The sequence below is a fragment of the Pongo pygmaeus genome, chromosome 4 (genome assembly GCF_028885625.2).
Source record: "Pongo pygmaeus isolate AG05252 chromosome 4, NHGRI_mPonPyg2-v2.0_pri, whole genome shotgun sequence".
Taxonomy (NCBI): Eukaryota; Metazoa; Chordata; class Mammalia; order Primates; family Hominidae; genus Pongo; species Pongo pygmaeus.
In genome coordinates, this window is record NC_072377.2 from 38,017,574 (window position 1) to 38,036,869 (window position 19,296).

Below are 19,296 nucleotides of genomic sequence, written 5' to 3' on the forward strand. Positions count from 1 at the left end.
CTGCATGTCCTCCTAAGCTTTTCTTAGGTGGTGCCAGAGTTTGAATGGCTGCAGTCCTGGCATATTCCTCAGTGAGGCTGGAAAAAATAATCCACTCCTGCAAATGGAAAATTTCTTCTGTGTAGGGTGAGCACTTCCAGCTCCAGAAATGAAACATGCTAAAGGCAGAGTGTGACTTGGCATGGGGTGACCAGTATCCCAACTGATCGGTCCTCTACCCTGCTAGTTCATTTTGCTGGCAATCTTGTCCATAGGGCAAACAACTTTCTAGCTGGTCACCTTTGGAACAAAGTAAGAATTTTTGAAAGAGGATTTAAAAAAATTCTTTTTTGGTTTGTTTTGGGTTTAATGAGTCAATGCTTTATTTTACTATGAGTGTTTATAACCAAACCTAAATGTATGTAGGATCTTGAACCTCCCCCACAACTATTTCCTATTTGTTCCCAGAAAAATTCCAATGCCAGATTTTGCCATAGCAACCAGAGGCAAATATCAAGACAGCAATAAAGAGCAAGCTGGAAAAGGGTTTCCCTACAATGTGGCTTGAGTTTCTGTAGGGCATTCCATCCTCCGTGTGGAGCCCTGGAAGGCAAGAGGGGGCCCTGCGGTTCCTCGTGGGGGGTCTGGTAGAGTCCAGCTTTGCCAGCATCCAGGACCCACTAGGAAATGTGTCTCTCAGGCAGCTGGGCTGGAGTGGAAGGATCAGCTTGCCTGTTCCTCGGGCTTGGCACCTGTTTTGTGTTGATCTTTATTTTTGTATATCAATTTTTCAAAATTGAATGTATTGAATTATTATTTTTCCATTATGCTTTTCCTCTGGGCAGTTAGTAAACAAGCCTATTATGTATTTCCTAGTTGTCCCCTCAAGTGCTCTTTGGAAGAAGGCAGTGCATATATATAAGTAAGCAAATGAAACCAAAGAACAGGAGGTTCTTCCAATATCTTCCCATGATGTCCCTCATTCTGTGTCCTTCCTTTTTGTCATGATTGTTATGGTAATGTTAGGAAGTCCCACTTCTTGCACATAGGTGAAGTCATCTCACTACAGTATAGCCTTCTTGCTGAAAGAACTTTGGGCTTCCAAGTTACTTCAGGTGCTGGTTTGGATTAGCGGTGTGTTGATAGATGTTTAACAACTCGCTCGCAGACATAAAATTGCCTTGATTTGTAGAGCTGACTTGCTGATTTCTGTGGTGTAAATCCTCCCACCATGGCAGATTTCATCTTACCAGAGTGACCTCATGAACGTGGAACTGGAAAGAGATGCACACATTTAACTCTCATGTACTGGTAAGAGCTGGCTGCCCCACACTGCTGGTTCTGTGGACCTAGGCCCGGGTTTCTCAACCTCAGCACTATTGACATTTTGGGCAGAATGGCTGTTGGTTATTGGTGGCTGTCCTGTGTATTGTAGGATGTTTAGCAGCACCTGTTTTTTCTACTCACTAGATGCCAGGAGCAACCCCTCCCTACTAAGTTGTAACAACCAAAAATGTCTCCAGATTTTGCCAGATGTCTCCTGAGGGGCAAAATCTCCCTTAGTTCTGGGCTATTCTGCATTGATACTGCTTAGAAGGTCCATTCAGCAGGCAGTAGGCCTCCACTGGTAGCTTTTCCATGAACCACTCTAAATATGCACCCAAAGAGATTCTCTCTTGGCATTTTGGATGTGGTGCATTAGTCTGTTCTCATGCTGTTAATAAAGACGTACCTGAGACTGGGTAATTTATAAAGGAAAGAGGTTTAATGGACCCACAGTTTGACATGGCTGGGGAGGCCTCACAATTGTGGCAGAAGACGAAAGAAGAGCAAAGGGACGTCTTACATGGCAGCAGGCAAGAGAGCTTGTGCAGGAGAACTCCCCTTTATAAAATCATCAGATCTCATGAGACTTATTCACTGTCATGAGAACAACATGGGAAAGTCCTGCCCCCATGATTCAGTCACCTCTCACTGGGTCCCTCCCACGACACGTAGGAATTATGGGAGCTACAATTCAAGATGAGATTTGGGTGGGGATACAGCCAAACCATAACACGTGGTATTGCAAAACACTGAAAGTGTGCTTCTTTGGGTAGTCTTGAGAAGAGTCATGCTGTAAGGACTTAAGGCACCAAAAAGTTAAGACACAGCAGGGCCAGTAGGAGAGCATCAGGGTAATTCCGCTGTAGGATATATCCTATATCCATTATAGGATAGATTTTGACAGACTGCAGAGATCCCTTAGGCAAACCTTTCCTTTGTGTGGGTGAGAAATGAGACTCAGGGACAAGGTGTGACTTGTCCAAGGGCAAGGTGTGGATGTGCTTGGACAGTCACAGGGGTGTTGTGGTGAATGCTGTGAGATGCCTGTGTGACATACTGGGAATTAGAACTGACTCCAACTTGTAGCTAAATGTATTTTGTGGGCTTTTCAATGTTGGGTTTGGATGGATATATTCTGACATCTCCCTGTCCCGTACCTCTCTGCCCCTTTGGAAATATCTGCTCATGAAAACCATATTATAATGAGGGATTTCTGTTTCAGATAGAATTATTCCCTTCAGTTTCAGGAGTGAATTGATTATTCACATGTTCTATTTAGGGGGTTTAAGCTGCTAGTCTTTAAAGAATAAATGCTGAAGATTGTCATTGATTCCTCTTTCTTTCCTCCCATGTCTGCTCTGGGCCTTCTCATTGATGTAGTATCTCAGGTTACTTCCAAAATAATTTGAGAAACGGATTTATAGAAGAAGCTAGCTTTCCAGTAGAAAAGTTTAGATAACAAGATTAATGTGATAAGAACTAAGAAAGCCCTTCCTAGTTTTCATTGAAAATGTGTTTTTAATGCCCAGAGGTGCCCAGTCAAAAAGGAAATATTACAGAAGGATTATTTTCATCAGCAGAGTTCTTGGGCATTGCAAGTTCCAGTGTAATTAGGGAAATCACATGTGAGTACATCAATACACTTCAGATGCCAATACGTTGGGCTTAATGAGGACAGCAAGTCTGCTTTTATTAGGGGATTGAATAAAAGTGAAAGGAGTGCTTGAAAAGAATGCGTAATTTTGGATGGGATAATTCATCACTTCACTCCAGGTCAGTTTTTCACAGTAAGAAGTGCTGGCTCTTCAGAAAATTTGGCATAACCAAAGTTTGTTTTCACTACCTCCTCCTTCTCACATTGTCCTTTGTCACACCCCCAGCAGGTCCACAGTGATCCTGCAGGCCACCCCCATGGGCCCTGCCCGTTTTCTTCCACCAGGGGCTATCTTACATCAATCTTTCAAGGTCTCCTCAGTAATGTAGGCCAGTTGGATTTTTGCTTTCTTTTCCCAGAGGACAATTCAGCCTCAGCATCTTAGTCTAAAAGGATTCATGCAAGGGTGTCAGATGTTTTATTAGGCTAACGGGAGGTATTTTGGGTTGTGGGGAGCACTTAATGCAACCCTGTATGACATTCCCTACTCAGTGATGTTCAGGCTGCACAGGCCAACATGGAAAGGGCTTAAGGGAGATGACAAAAAAAATCTCTTCTTCCACAAGGATTTTCAATTGATCAATTTTGTAACTTTTTTGTGATGAAACTATCTGCACTGCAACTAATGATTTTTTTTCTCAAGGTGGAAAAGGTAGGAGCAACAGCTTTCAGTTCTAAGGATACATTCTGTTGACCTTCATAAGCCCTAGGAACTAGAGGGGTAAGATTGAGGAGGAAATAGAGAAAATAATTTGCTCTATAGTATTTTCCCCCTGAGCTGCCATCTGGGGCTTTCAGAGCTTAGCACTGCACTCTTGCACTGTTGCACACACCACAGGAACAATACCAGGAGATGTCAAACATGAGTGGTATTGGTCACTGGAAACAGCAGATTCCAAATAGCTGTCTCACCAGATTGTTCTTTCAGAAGATTAATTTGTGCCAACTACTTCTTTGTCATGGATCCTTCCTGGTTCTGCAACACAGATGTGGAAAGTGAAGAGAACATGTCATGGGATTCCATTTCTAAGAGTGGAAAATATACAATTTACATGGGATGTTTAAGATATTAATATATTGTTCACCATGTGTATCCAGAGCTTTAGTAGAAGTAGATTGAAAGAGCCGTTCATGTATACATGGTGCTCCTCATTGTCAAATGCTGAAGCCTGTTTCAGGCTGGGTTTGGGGGCTGGGGGTACTTATGGGACAAAGTCTGACTCTCGGTCTGTAGGCTGAGTGCCTTCTTAGTGTGTTGGGACTCAGCATGTATTCACCCCATCTGTACTCACAAGCCTAATTCATTAATCAGGATGACTTACCGGGCTGTGAGCCCTTTGAGGACAGGACCTTGTACCTTTATCTTGTGCCTCTCATGCCTAGCATAGCACCAGGCATGTAAGAGGTTCTTTTTAAAAAAGTGTTTTACAGCTTTATCAAGGCATACATGATGTCGGATCAACTGCATGTGTTTAAAGTTTTACACTTGATGAATTTTGATATATGTCTATACCCATGAAACCATCACTGCAATCAAGATAATAAACGCATTCATCCGCCCTAAAATTTCTCGTGTCCCTTTGCAAGCTGCTCCCCTTCCTCCCATTGTTCCCAGACAACCACTATTCTGCTTTCTGTCACTGCAGATGAGTTTGTGTTTTCTGGAATTTTATATAAATGGAATCATACAACATGTACTCTGTTTTTCTTTCTGGCTGTTTTCACTCAGCATAATTTTCTCAAGATTCATTGAAGTTCTATACATTAATAGTTTGCTACATTACATTGCTGAATAGTATTCCATTGTATAAATCATAATAGGCACCTAACAAGTGTTTGTGGCTTTACATTGATTTGAAAATTAATTTTTAAGAATATAATTGGGCGAAAAGTGGACAATGGGATACCACTCTATTCTTGGTGAGTGGGTTCACTCAGGAAGTGGAAATAGGAATCAGGAGATAATTTGGCATGGTAGAGACTTTTGTTGTCATCCAATATCTATTTTTCCTTCTTTCTTAGTACTAGAATACCTGAGTTTTGGCTGGGCACAGAACTGTCTGGAATACAGACTACAATTCCCAGCCTTCTGTGCAGTTCTGTGTGGCCATGTGACTAAGTTGTGATCAATATGAGGTAAGCAGAAGGGGTCTGTGAAACTTCTTGTAAGTCTCCTTGAAGGAAGAGGGATTTTCTCTTCTTCTTCCTGCTCTCTGTTGTCTGGAAAGTGGCTGTAATGTCTGGAGCTCTGGCAGCCATTTTAGACCAGAAGAGACCTTGAGAATGGTGGCCGCTCATGACAGAGCAATAAAGTAGAGCAGGCCTGGGCCCCTGATACCATAGAGTGCCATGGCCAACCTGGACTACCTCCCGCCAGGCTTCTCAACTGAGAAATATATAACTTTTGATCTTGGCTGGGAGTGGTGGCTCACGCCTGTAATCCCAGCACTTTGGGAGGCCGAGGCAGGTGGCTCATTTAAGGTCAGGAGTTCAAGACCAGCCTAGCCAGTATGGTGAAACCCCGTCTTTACTAAAAATACAAAAATTAGCTGGGTGTGGTGGCACACGCCTGTAATCCCAGCTACTCGGGAGGCTGAGGTAGGAGAATTGCTTGAACCCCGGAGGCAGAGGTTGCAGTGAGCTGAGATCGTGCCACTGCACTCCAGCCTGGGATACAGAGCGAGACTCTGTCTCAAAAAACAAACAAACAAACAAATAACTAACTAAATAAATAAATTTTGATCTTGTTTAAACCACTGCTGTTTTTGTGGGGGTTTTTGTTTGTTTCTTGCAGACAAAACAATTCTAACTGATACAGTTAGTAAGATGGAGTTAGTTAGAACAAGAGGGAGCTTAATGTTGCCGGAAGATCGTTTCCATCATGCTATTATGTCCATCTCCAGTGTATGGATGTTTCTGACTAGAAACCTAGTATCAACTATTAGAATCTCTTTTCAAGAGTTCTGGAAAAACCCTGGCAAACCATTCTTAAAATACCCCTTTTTCCAATCATGTAACTCAAGCCCCATCTATTTGTAGCCATCATTAACATTTTAGACTTCTTAAAATTATACTTATTTTATATTTATTGACTTTTAACGTGGTGGCTCTGTGGTGGGATGTGGGGTTAACCTAACATCATTACAAAATTTACAAATCATAGTTATGGTGGTTTATTTGGAAATGTTTTCTGTAGATGCCCTGTCTCATTTATTGTATATAAATTTTTGTTATGTTTAATCCCTAGGGTTGGTTTGGCTTGTGACTCTCATTTTTTATTTGAAATATTTCAAACATACGTAAAAGAGTGTATGTCCAGATGTCATTTATCTAGCAAACATGACTCTGTAGAACAGTAGTTGCCAACTTTATTTATTAATGTAGTAGCAGAACCCTTTTTGCAAATGGCGTCCTATGCAGAAGCCCATTATATAAAACATCTCAGTGCTTCTCTGGTTGAAGCAAAAAGGGAGGGCTTGGAGCCTTCCTAGATTAAACCCCATCTTGGCCACCCCTTTCTACACCATGGTAGCCCCTTGAATCTGCTCACACAGCCTGAAGGTCTTGTGAGCACATCTGAAAAGCACAGATTAAGAACCAGAAAGCAAGCTAAACACAGTGATCAGATTAGCCATAGCAGGTGATCCAGTGTCCAAATAGTAAAGCCCATCTGTTTTCTTCATAGAGGAGCCTCTGAGATTTTCATTCAGAACTCTGGGCTCTTACATTAGCCACAATTCTAACAAGCTTTGCAATCTGGTTTCTCAGTCACAGAAGAATAGAAGAACAACTCAGAGGAGGAAGAAGTCAGACATAGCCAGACGCGGCTGCTAGCAGTTCCACCAATGAAAGAGGAGACCGGGATGTTTAAAACAGGCAAACACAAGGTGCGAAAAACCAGAAGTGAAAACTTCTGAGGTCATTTAAGGTAAATATAGTTCCCTAATATATTCCAGTGGGTTATGAGGGCATGATTTTACATATTTACATCTAGAGAGTGTGTGTGTATGTATATGTATATATGCATGTATAGATGCATACATATATATGTATGTGTATATATTTAGTGAGTGTGTGGTTGTATAAAGTATGTGTATACATAAATACATAAAAATCTTGTATACTTATAAATATATATTATATACGTAAACAATATGCATATATACACATACAATATTTTGCTTAGTGGTTATAATGATGACTGAGAAGAAAAGCCTCATGTTTTCTATTAGTCATTCTGTTTATAGTAATAACAATAATACTTACTGAAACAATTTTTATGTGCTAGGTACTGTTCTGTTTTGTACGGTTATTTTATTTACTCTTTCTACTTTCTGAAGCAGGGACTGTCGTTATTCCCGGAAGCAGAGAGAAGTTCAGTCCCTTGCCCAACATCACACTGCAAGCATGCGTTGGAGCTGAGATTCAAACCCAGGCATCCAGGGTCCAGGGCCCATGCTCTTAACATATTCCATATCTTAGGATAATTTCCCCTATTTAAACAATAAAAGTGCAAAAATCTTGTGGCTAGCCAAAATTTTCAGTTGTTTGGAAAACTTATTTATCCAATAAGTGGGAAACTCACTTGTCTTCCAACAATTCTGGATAAATGAAAGAATGAATTGAACTGAGACTGGAATCCGGGTCTCCCAGTACTTTGTAGTTCCTATCCATATGGCTTGTCAGGAAGGCCACAGGGACGTTAACTTACTCTGAGTAACCAGAAACAATCCCACATCAGACTGTTGGCAGTGGGAGTGGAACACTCAGAGCTGAACAGCATGCAAGATGGTTGCATTTTCATTTGCAATGTTGTCATCTTCCTCATGGCTCAAGAGGTATTTTGGAGTTGACATGAAGCCTACTGTAATTTTTAGAGGCATTTTCTTTCTGGCCTGTATTTACATATTGTGGTAGAAGAGTCAGAAGACTTCAAGCTTCAAAAGTGAATCTTGTTGCGGGTTACAAAAGCACCACCCGGTGGGGTGCAGCTCTCAGCGTGTGTCACCCCAGGCGCTGTGATTTCCCTGTCTTCATCCAACTTTGGTTGCTGTTCTTCATGCTCAGGAATTCTGCAATTGCCGTAGCTTTTGCTGTTGTTATGTCTGTAGGTATGGACTCATTTCCACCATTCTGGAATGAAACATTATTTCAAGGGAAGCTTCTCATTGTAAAAGGTCCACACATTCAGAAGGAAACTGGGAGTACATTTTCTCATAGGCCTGGAGCATTAACTGACTATGCGTCTTTCCCCTCAGCGTTGTCTTCATGTTGTAAGTGGATGAGTCATGGACAACATTTTCACACACGTACATGAGGTCCATCGACCAGTCTTTAGGACAACTAGAAATCTTTTCTTTCTTTGTTTTAAAAAAGAAGACAAGTCAAGATACAGCAAATAAAAATGCTCAGCACATTTGCTGAAATCTTAGCAAAATCAAATTACTAGTAATTTGTTAATCACACTATACCTGTTTTGAGCCAATCCTACTTAACCCACCCTCCATCTTCCTCATGCTTGCCTCCCTGGTGAACTCCTGTTTATGTTACAAAGCTCAGTGTTTGTGTTACTATTTTTGTGCTATTTCTGAACGTTAAATGTCCCTTTATTATAGAACATATCTCATGGAATAGTTATTATTGTATATCCACTGCCCTTGTTAGGCTGTGAGCTTTCTTTCTTTCTTTTTCTTTTCTTCCCTCCTTCCTTCCTCCCTCCCTCCCTTCCTTCGTTCCTTCCTTCCTTCTCTCTTTCTCTCTTTTTCTTTTCTTTTCTTTTTTTTAAATTTGAGACAGGGTGTCACTCTGTCACCCAGGCTGCAGTGCAATGGTACGATCATAGCTCACTGCAGCTTCGATTTCTCAGTTCAAGCGATCCTCCTGCCTCAGTCTCTGGAGTAGCTGGGACTACAGGCACAAATTACCACTCCTGACTTAAAGCCTGGGAGTTTCTTGTAGGTAGGATTCGTAACTAATGTATTGCTATGTCCTGGCACATAGAAGGTATGATATGCAGAATTCTGAGATCACTCCCAAGATCCCCAGCCCCTCTGGCATCCATATCCTAGAAAATCTCTTCTTCTCAAATATGAATGGGACCTGTGAATATGATGCCTGTCACTCTCTAATTAGATTACATTATATGGCTAAGGTGAAGGAATTCTGCAGATATAATTAAGGTCGAGGATGAGTTGATATTGAGTTACTCACAAAGGAGATTATACTGGGTGGCCCTGCCTTAATCAGGGAAAAGCCCTTAAAAGAGGACTGGGCCCTTCCTGAAGGAGGACAGTCCACTGCTGGCTTTGAAGCAGTAAGCAGCTGTGTTTTAAGGGGGCCTATGGAGGGGCCCATGTGGCAAGGACCTGAGGCTGGCCTCTAGGAGTTGGCAGCAGTTCCCAGCCACTGGCTAGCAAGAAAACAGGTGGTTCAGCCACATAGCCACAAGGAAATGAATTCTACCAACAATCCAAGTGAGCTTGGAAGTGAATTTTTTACATGGTCAAGCCTCCAGATGAACACCTTAACTGTAACATATGAATAGCTGAGCAGAGGACCCACTTCAGCCATGCCTGGACTCCTGACTTGTGGAAACTGAGATAACAAATGTATATTATTTTAAGCCGGTAAGGTTGTGGTAATTTGTTATGCAACAATGCCTAATACAGTAAGCATCTTAAATGTTTGTTGAACTTAATTTAATCTGGGAAATATAATATTTAAAAGGAATCTTTTCTAAAGTTTTAGCCAATTTAATGAACGTAGATATCTTAAAGAATTGCCATCTTCCTTTGGATCTTCTAGCCTTGCAATCGACTTCACACACTTCCAGGTTTTCATAAATACCAGCTTCTGATTGTCTGGAAACAGGAAGTGAGATTCTCTCCAGCCATCATTTGGCATTCTTAGGAGATAGAATGGATAAAAATTGATGTTGAAATGAGACCACCATCATTTTTCAGTCTGCTCACCATGTACAGAGCTCAAGATGATTAGAAAATGTAAAACACATGTGAGTGGTTCAAACCCCTTTAGTTAAATCACATTTACATAGATCAGTTTTCCCAAGGGATATAAGTTAGCTGAACTTAAGCAATTAAAAAAAATAAAACAAAACTAAAACCTTTTGCTAAAGCCAAAAAACATGGATGAGTTAAACTGTATCAGATGGAATGGTTTGTTTTGAAAAGTGTTTGGTTTATTGTCTATATACGTGCATGCTTTTTTAAAAGGCAGATAGAAAAGCAGAACTTGCAAGACCTTTAGCTGCTGAGGTGGAAAGCCAGTATTACTTCCACCACAGCAGTTGATATCATTGGTCTCACCAGCAGGTCACGGATTTGTTGCTTGCTCTCTGCGACATTCTTGAACCATTGTAGGTACCATGGCAGATAGAGGGACGGTGAACAGGGCTGAAAACAAAATTGGACTCAATCTTGAACTTGGTATTCCACCGAGAGCAGGTTTTCCGGGCTTTGAAATACCACCTCAGAGGGACCTTCCTTGATATTCTGCCATGTTGAGAACAAGAACAAATTTTTGGCCCTGGAACGTCTTCCCTCCTGGTGCCAACATGTTCAATTTCATTTGCCTTTGGCTAAACGTAGCTTCCTGTTTCTAAGAAAAGAAGCAGAAAGGGGCTTTTGAAGGCCTCACAGACAGTCTCAGAAGGCTTCATGGGCAGCAAACAACTCTTAGCAAACAACAATTTGATGAGTTAAGTGTAAACGGCTCAGAGACATATGGATTACATTTTTTGGGAAATACACATGGGCTTACAATGTAAAACTGGGTAGTGTGGGGGTGGGGTGGAGAAGGGAATGCTTGGAAAAGTGTGGTTTGGGTCTTGCCAATTGCAAAATATTTGAAACAAATAATTGGAGATGTTTTGCTCAACGTACAGCGCAGTTGGATTTGCCCTTTCCATCTATTTACGTGTCATTTTCAGACTCGGCTCACATACCAATACTGGTTTGGGTCTTGAGTTGATTTTTAAAAATGCAGTTATTTTGAAAGGTCATGCCATATGATTTCTGTGTAGCCTCTGAGCATAAAGGGTGGGGTGGTGTAGGGGAAGAACTGGGCATTTAGAAACCTCTCTGCCTGTAGGTCAAACTGCTGCTCAGCTCTTCTGGTATATTCTACTTATGGAGTTTCCAAATCCAGGCTGTGCTAGTAAGATGCAGCAGCCTCAGTCTCCCCACCTGTAAAATGGGGACAGTGATACTTATCCCAGAACCCATGGCGATTGGGATGCTGTGTGGTGTGGAGTTGGAAGTGTGGACCCTGGAGGCATATACCTGTGCATATCCCAGCTCTGCTGCTGGTGTGAGCTTGGGCAAGTTCTTCAGCCTCCCCGGGCTTTTGTTTCTTCAACTGTGTAATGAGGAATATCTTAGCATCCACCACATAGGGTCACCTTGAGAATTAAAAGATTTAACCCAGTGCCTGGCACACAATAAGTGTTCAGCAAATGCTAACAGTGGCTCTTGTTGTTTATAATTTATCTTGTTCTATTAAGTATATGAATATGGTAGATAATAAGACAAATTCACCTCCAGGCTGGGGAGAGGAATAGCCCCTTACCCAAACAGTGAGGGTCTCCTTCAGCTTACCTTCTTTTTCTTATTGTTTCAACTTATGGATTAATTATCTAGTTTTGTGACCCCGAAATAAAAGGTAGATTCCTTGGTCTAAAATTAGACTCATCTTTTCCCTATCCTAGGAAGGATCCGTTTCTCTCTTCTATTTTACCGCTGTCTAGCACCTGGAGACACTTGGTTTAAGAGCCCAGCTAGTTTGTACTAGAGTGTGAGGGAATTCTGAGGGCTCAGGTGGAAGGAAAGCATGATTCCAGAGTTTTGTTGGGTTAATGCATTGCTTCTCAACCCTTCCTGCACATTAGAATGAATTGAGAAGTATTTCAAAAATAATAGAAATGTTGAGTGTGGGGCTTGGGTATTAGTACATTTTTTAACTCCCCAGCTGCTTCTATTGTGGAGCTAGGACTGAGAACCACCCTGGCTAAGGCATTCAGTGGCATTGTAGGTGCTTCCCTTGGTCGTTTCTGACTCGCCCCTTTTAACTCACTGGCCCCTCCGACTCTGATTTCTGCCCTTCATGCAGTGGGTGAGCTTTCCTCTGGGGCTTGCCTTGAGGTCTGCAGGAGCAAGTCCACTTCCTCTCTGAATCCTAGACACAGGCTTTGGGTTGGAGCTGCCACCCACGTGGAACCCCCTTCTGCCCCTCTGCTCTGGGGGATCTTGTCTGAATCCATCCCTTCTTTGCCTGCCTTATGCCTTCTAGCTACTATTCCTCTGCCCTTCCTTTCTTGATCAGCACAATTCTGCTGCTTTAAGTCCTTTTTTCCACTAACCATTGACTGCCCTTTGCTCTATCAAACATAGTTTTGGAGGCTGTGTAGTGTAGTGAAAGAATAGGGAATTTGAGGTTGGACCTGGGTTTAACTCTCTCCTTGATTGCTGACAAGTTACTTCACCTCTCCTCATTTGTAAACTAGGAATAGTCTGACCTGGATGAGACTGCTGTGAAGATGAAGGGAGGTAAAGGAGGGGTGATGGTGTGGTAGTGGTGGCCTGGTGAGAATGACGGTGGTGGAGTGATGGTGACAATGAGAATGATGATAATGGTAATAGCGGTGTTGCGGTGAGGATGTTGATGTGGTGGCAGTGCTGATTTTCACGGCAGGTGATGGCTATAGTAATGGGGTGGTGGTGATGATGGTGGTGGTAGTTGTAATGGTGACTGTGATGGTGGTGTTGATGATACTGGTGATAGCAGTAATGGTAGTGATGATGGTAATGATGGTGGTAATGATGGTGGTTTGATGGTGGTGAACATGACAGTGGGGGTGGTTGTAATGATGATAATGATTTGGTGGTGGTGGTGGTAGTTGTGGTGGTGATGGTGATGGTGGAGTGGTTTAGTGGTAAAAGTTCAGTCAAGAAATTAGAAGGCTGGAGGAAGCATCAGTGTTCTGAACAGAGGAACCACATGGGAAGCATAGACAGAGGGTCTTTGCATTTGCTAAGGCCGTGGGAGTAGCTGGTTGTATCAGTTAGCGTTTGATCAGGAAATCAGAGCTACTCTGTATGACATGGAATAAGGGATTAATCATAGGGATTAGACTTACTCATTATGAAAACTAGTAAAAAAGTCTAGGCAAGGCTGTTGCCTCTGTATCTGGTGTTGGGCTTGACGTTTCTTCAGGTCAGCAGGGCTTACAGATGGGACAGAAAGCGGATGGAAGGGGGAGAGCAAGACCAGAACAAACTGGACCATGTCTCTGACTCTCACCACCTGCAGTGGTAACATGGTGACCTGCAGGAAAAGCTAATGCCTCTCATCGTAGGCCTGGACATGCACCTGGGTCAGGACTCTGGGTTGGAGGAGACCCTGGGAGCTGGAGATACTGGAGCCCTGCTCCATCAAGGTGAGGTAGCAGGTCTGAGATAGGTGTGAGCTGCTGCTGCACCAGGTCCCTAATTAAACCTTCTGAGTGGAATGGCTACTGCTTCCCTTCTGCCTTCCAATCCTCTCACAGATTTCTCTTGTTGCCAGCTTTAATCTGGAACCATAGAGGAAGGAACTCTGGGAAATGTGGTTCCTGCTTAATTCTGGTGGCACAGCACAAGTCACTGCCGAGGGGTCCCCTTGTGGATTGGATGGGTTAAAAGCTTCAGCACCTGTAATGGCCTGTGCAGTCTACTTACTCGGACATTTAAAGCCTGGAGAGGCAAGGGGGACAAGAGCTGAGCTGAGGGCCGTGCCAGGGAACTGGACAAGGAAGGCCTTGGCACTCTCAAGTCAGGGAATAGCCTCGCCATTTCATCTCATCCCCAGATGCTGGAGTGCATTGGTCTCCCCTTCTAACCCCTAACCACTGAAAGGGACCCTCTCTACTACCAATCCTTGACTTTGGGATCATGGGCTGAGTAAGGCTGAAACATTTGGCCATCTTTGGAACCCCAGTATGTCCCTAGTCTCACTCTGGTGTCTCTTGAAGTGGCTGTCTTTCATGGTGTTGACCCTACTCTCTGTTTCTGACATCTGCCTGCTACATAATCCAGCTGGACTTCTCAGGTCTCCCTGGTGGCTGACCTCCTTAGACCAGGGAGCTCCCCTAGTGCCTCTAGTGCTGACAAAGTGCCATTTTGCAACAGTTTCTGCCCTTTTCCCAGTTCTCTGGCTTCTAAAGCCTTCATTTATCCACAGATAGAAATGCAATCAATCCCATCCTTACTCTTTCATTTGACAATTTTCCTTATCAGATATGCATTTAGAATTTAACTCAACTGTGTTCTCTCCTATTTTGCCAGTCACTGCTTTAACTTACATGGAATCATGGTTGGGTGGCAGGGACTGAAGTAGTTAGTTCTCACTTATTTATTGTGAAATGAATAGTTTGAGATTCAGTCAGTAGTCAGAACGGTATTCTTCACTTCCTCCTTTTCTTTATTTACTATGCTACCTGGTTTGTGAACATTTTCTCCAGCTGCAAGCAATTTACACAAACTGTAAACTCTTTATCCATTATAATCCCTGTAACTATGACTAGAGACTGGAAAATGACCAGTTGTCATTACATTCGGAAAAGCATAGAAAGGATCTCCTTACTTGTGGCCTCACACCTGGTACTTTTCAGATAGTAGATGAGCTATTAGGATGATTTGCACCTCGGTTTTCTTATCTGTAAAATGGGAGGGTTGCCTTTCATTTCATGCTGTGTTCTTTGACGCCCTGGGGGATTGCCAGATTGCCAGAGGACTCATTGGGAATTTGGGGATGGGGAAAAGCATGTGTCTAGAGGGCCTTCATCCCTCATTCAACTAGCAAAAAGCCACTTATTCTGTGTTATATATTTGGTTTCTATGATAGATTGGATTATTGGTCAGCAACAAAAATCACTCCCTTCCTTCTTCCTCTTGGAGCAGACTATAACTCCCCTGTTCTACTGACTTTGGGCTTGGCTATGTGACTAACTTTGGCCAATGAAATGTGGGAGGATGTGATGTGAATAGAGGCTTTAAATGTACTTGCATGGTTTGGCTTACCTCTTGTACTCTTCTGTTTGCTGTGAGAATATGCTGCAGGGAGCCACTGGTCCAAGGAGAAGGAGAGGGGTGTAGAGCAGACCTAAACCCAACCTGTAGCCTGAAACAGAGCCGAGTTCAGCCTAGATCTGCTTATAGTCAACCTGTTGATCTGTTAGTACGAGAACACATGCTACCATAAGCTGTTGTGTTTTGTTACATAGCTATAGCTGTCTAATTCAGCTTACAAATAAGTTTTGTCCATAATCATATTTTTTGGTTTAAAAAAGTTTGAAAAGCACTGGGTTTGCTGAGTTTTCAGCTTTCCCATCCACTTCTACTGTCCTGTTTCTTTCTGTTTGTGTATTTAGGAGAGAGAGGGAGAAAGAAAGGGTTTTGGAAACAATACAGTCTTGTAGAAAGAAAGAAAGGATAATTTTTTCTTTTGAGGAAAGAGGGACTTAGGGAGCTGGGAGGAGAGATAGGCACATTCATAGTTAAAGTATGTTTTGTTTCTTTTTTGAATCCTCAAGTAAACATTTCTTCACTGACATTGTTTTGCACTGTTACATTATTTTGTTCACTTTTGTGTTCCATTTGTACAACCTCTGAAATTCCAGGAAGAAGGTGAAAGAATAACATTGCACATAGCCCTGGGTTGTGCTGTGTTTACTTCATGATGGACCGTTCACTTGGGCTTAACCTTAAACTGACCTTTCTGATTCCAGACAAGACAGCAAGGCTTTGCTCACAGATTCAAAATCAGGGAACAGAAACAGCTGACTTCCCTGTCCAAGGATGTTTTTTCCATTCTCATTATTTGTGTCCGTGGTCACAAATGAGATGCTAGGGAGGTAATTTTTAGGAATTCCTGGAGTACTTTACTTCTGATGTGCATGCACAGATACCCTGGGGTCTTATGCAATTGGTACCCCACCCCAAAGTCTGGATATATTCGTTGTAGGATGAAGAGAGGGAGGAAGGAAGGAGGACTGAGGAAAGTCTTAGGCTATTTTCAAGCCCTTTTTTGCTCCAGCACTTTGCAACATGGTTTTATTTTATTCTTATAAGTTTTGAGATCATCTCAAATATAAATACAAAACCATTGATCAAAGGCCAAGAATAAGAGATGTTTAGATGCCCTCTATTCCAGTGAATAATTAAATGGTTGCTATATCATGTGTAAAGGTAATCTCTTCAAGGATGAGCACTTTAGGTCAGATCATGGAAGCCTGGTTTTATTTCTCACAAAGAGTGTCTTTCTGGGGCTTGGGAGGCCAACACGAGGCAGGCTGAGCTTTGTCTATGGCAGGAGCTGAGTTTGAGGCTATCTCTGCCATCAGCCTGTGCTCAGGTTGTGTCCCTACACTGATGGCCATCAGAATTTGGGTATCAAGTGATTCTCTTGCTTGTACTAGATTGAGCTCCTTTGAGGACAACAGGAGCCATTAATATTTTAGAGCCAGAGGCCAGGTGTGGTGGCTCATGCCTGTAATCCCAGCACTTTGGGAAGCTGAGGCGGGCGGATCACAAGGTCAGGAGATTGAGACCATCCTGGCTAACACGGTGAAACCCCATTTCTACAAAAAATACAAAAAATTGGAGGGGTGTGGTGGCATGCACCTGTAATCCCAGCTACTCGGGTGGCTGAGGCGGGAGAATCACTTGAACCTGGGAGGCAGAGGTTGCAGTGAGCCGATATCATGCCATTGCATTCCAGCCTGGGCAACAGAGCGAGAGTCCATCTCAAAAAAAAAAAAAAAAAAAAAAAAAGAACTTAGAATCTGGACTGGTATAAGCCTTAATTCAAATGCCATCTCTGCCCTGTATGAACTGTGTGACCTTGGGCAAATAACCAGTTCTTTGTTTCTTCACCTGTAAAATAGGGATAATTAGTACTTTTCCCATACGGATGCTGTGAAGAGTCAAAGATATAATGGTTGTAGAGTGCTCATCACAGAGCCTGGCATGTCGTATCTGCTCATATATGTTAGCTATCACCATCATTGCTGCTGCTGCTGTTTTTATTAATCTAGTCCTGGGAATTTATATCAGGGAAAAAAGCCAAAAAAGTTATATGCTTAAAAATGTGTATTGCATCTTGTCTATAGCAATGAGAAATTAGAAACAATCTAAGTGTCTCATTTATTCAGTCAATTTAACAAATATTTTTTGAAGTCCTATTATATGCCAGGCACTGTATCCCACTGTTTGGGGTACATCACTGAATAAGAGAGACAAAGATCCCTGCTTTTGTGATGGAGAATGGGTAGCTAAACTATGGGACAATAATTCAATGGAATGTTATACAGCTATTAAAGCAATAGCAATGAAGACATGGGAAGTTGCTTGCCGTGTCATGTAAAATCAAAAAGCAGAAGAGGAAAACATAGATGTCTTAAAATATATCTGTGGGTGGACAGAGACTAGAATGGAGCATTTGAAAATGCAAGTGGTTGTTAGAGTGATGGAATCATGTTTTTTGTTTTTCAGTATGTTTGAAGTGGTTTTACAACATTATGGAAAAAATACATATATATGCATAAATAATTGAGAGAAATGAACTGGCCCTAAGAGAAGTTTCTTATGGTTTAGGAATCAAAGTAAGGCTTATAGGCAGAAGAGGAAATTGCCTAGGTAGCAAGGAAGGAAAAATTGCTATTTCAAACCAAAAATGACTGTTGCAGTTCCGCTGTGCACTGGAAGCATGGAATTCATGCCAAGGATGTTAGTTCTTTGTTAAGGAAAACCTATTAAGCAGATGAGTAAAAGAGGCCCTGAAGCCTCTGGAAAGAGGAGAGTTCAGACTTAAACGTCTTTGTATAATAAAGTAACAGAAGATTTCCATTTTCCCTCAGCAGTTTGGGGATGCAAGGGAGAAACAGAGATTCAGAGGCTGGAGAACTGGGAGAAGATGAGTAAAGGAAAGAGCCAGCTAAAGAGGTTGGAAGAGATGAGGCCACAATAGCAACTTGAAGAACACTGATAACTAATACTCAATTTTCAGAGATTCCCTGTCCCAGGAGACCATATGTCTCCCCATTCTTGCCTTCCCTCAGGAGTCTCCAGGAGGGCACTGTACTCCCATGGGATGGATGTCCCCACCCTAATCTCATGTTGAATGTAATCCCTAATGTTGGAGGTGGGGCCTGGTGGAAGGTGTTGGGATCATGCGGGTGGATCCCTCATGAATGGCTTGGGCCATCCCCTTGGTGATAAGTGAGCTCTGGCTCTGAGTTCACAGAAGATCTGGCCATTTAATAGTGTGTGGCACCTGCTCCCACCCCTCTCTGTCTTGCTCCTGGTTTCACCATGTGATGTGCAAGCTCCCACTTTGCCTTCTGCCATGAGTAAAGGCTCCCTGAGGCTCCCTAGAAGCTAAGCAGATGCTGGCACCATGCTTCCTGTACAGCTTGCAGCACTGTGAGCCTGAAACTTTTCTTTATAAATTACTGACTCTCAGGTATTTATAGCAATGCAAGAATGACCTAATACAGGGGCTTGGGCCATTTTGTTTGGTTATTAAAATAAGGCTGATGTCATAGAATATTCAGGGTTCACCTACCCAGGGGGATCTGAGGGGTCAGAAGCTACCTGTTTCAAATTGACTGCTTTTGGGGCCTGAAATGGCTTCATTGCCACCACTAGCAATATGATCTTTTGCAAATAGACAATCTAGGAGCCCTGATTTTTTAGGTGCAGCAAGGTCTGGGAGAAGTCTTGCTCTTCCATGAAGACCTTAAGGAGAATGATTTTGACAGACCGTTGATCTGCTGAGGCAGGAGACTGGGCAGGTTTTGATTAATGGGTGGAGAAGGGAACAGTAAGCACACAGGAGAGTGGTGCTGGGGCTTGGAGACTGGGAGGCGGTGGGCTGGTGGTGGGAGGAAGCCTTCTGCAGCCCAAAGTCTCTTAGGACAACTGGGGGGTGGTCTCTAGACTCTGAATCCTGCTCCCAGGAGACCCTGTGGCTATGCCCCTTTTGGGAATGGTACTTAACTTAAAGGCCTGTAGAATAGCAACCTTGTATGGCCTTGGAAAACCAAGGTGGGGGTGGGGAGGAGCTGTCTGCCCCAGGTGCAGGCTACATTTAAAAATGCTAATAAAATAAAGTAAAACAAACTGCTTTTTATTATCACCATGTGCCAACAGTCAGTGATAAATTACCCCTCCCTGCTGGGGCAGATGGTTTGGGCCGTCCCCATCCCCTAGTCTGGCCAGGCTGTGGGATGGCAAACAGCCAAAGTAGGGGATCCGGAAGGAGCACATGCAGGAAGAAAACCC

The 19,296-nt window shown here is 42.8% G+C and overlaps 1 long non-coding RNA gene across 2 annotated transcripts; it reads left to right on the forward strand.

Annotated features, from left to right (window-relative positions):
• The first annotated feature begins 764 nt into the window (after positions 1–764).
• LOC129037422 (uncharacterized) lies at positions 765–9,684 on the forward strand. Of its 2 annotated transcripts, XR_008502797.2 has the most exons (3): positions 765–5,095; positions 6,728–6,887; positions 7,300–9,684. It is a non-coding gene; the product is annotated as an uncharacterized LOC129037422 (long non-coding RNA). The 2 variants fall into 2 exon arrangements; XR_010126378.1 differs by having other exon boundaries at positions 2,841–6,887.
• The last annotated feature ends 9,612 nt before the right edge of the window (positions 9,685–19,296 follow it).